Below are 943 nucleotides of genomic sequence, written 5' to 3' on the forward strand. Positions count from 1 at the left end.
GAAGCTTCTTCTCTTGCTATGTCTGCTAAAGACCGAGCATCTGCCAGCAAACCTGCTACTGCCATCCCAACATGCCGATCAATGTTAAAAAGTCGTTTGTTGGAACCTTCTTTGTAAAGTTTAGAAAGAACTAATTTTTCTACCCCAAAGACAACACCGTCTTTACATCTGATCCCAATAGCTGTACTACTATTTTCCACAGCCTTCATAGCATATTCAACTTGAAAAACTCTTCCATCAGGAGAGAATGTAGAGGCTGATAGATCATACCCGGTTCCGATCGAGCTCATCTTGTCCAAACCACCGGAGTGCGTTGGGAGTCCAGGCCCAAAGCCTCAGAGCCTATTTCTAATCTGATTTCCTCTATACCTTTCTGCAGTTGTTTCTTTACTTCAGACACTATTATTTCAAAGATTTCAGGTGTGTGCTTTCCATTTTCTTCTATACAGTGTCTCCTGCATTTGTTCTGGGTGGGCTCAGGGCCTGAGAAAGCATTTTTCTCCTTTTCTTTGTCATTTTGTATAGCACTGTCTTCTGACCTTTGATGTAGAGCTTTGGTAGAGTTATTACCTTAGCACCAGGTCCACATCTACCAAGTTCAAATTTGTCCAGGTGGGTGTGGCTTGGGTCTGGCTGCTGTGCCCCACTTCTTCCTGCTGCAGCCCTTGGAAATGAACTCAGTGTGCCACTGTGGAAAGATATTCTGCTCCTGGATCTGGTGGGTGGGTCTTGCCTCTACCCTTTCTGCAAGTTCTGCCACAGGGTTCCACACCAAGCCCATCTGATGGAGGAAATTCCACACACACACTGGGCCTGGGTGCTGGCTGGAATGAGGATCTGGTAGGCCCCAGGCAGTTCCACTCATGCCTGGAGCTGCTGGAATCTATGGATTCTTTCTTTCTTTCTTTCTTTCTTTCTTTCTTTCTTTCTTTCTTTCTTTCTT

The sequence above is a fragment of the Octodon degus genome, unplaced genomic scaffold (assembly GCF_000260255.1).
Source record: "Octodon degus isolate 3935 unplaced genomic scaffold, OctDeg1.0 scaffold00098, whole genome shotgun sequence".
Taxonomy (NCBI): domain Eukaryota; kingdom Metazoa; phylum Chordata; class Mammalia; order Rodentia; family Octodontidae; genus Octodon; species Octodon degus.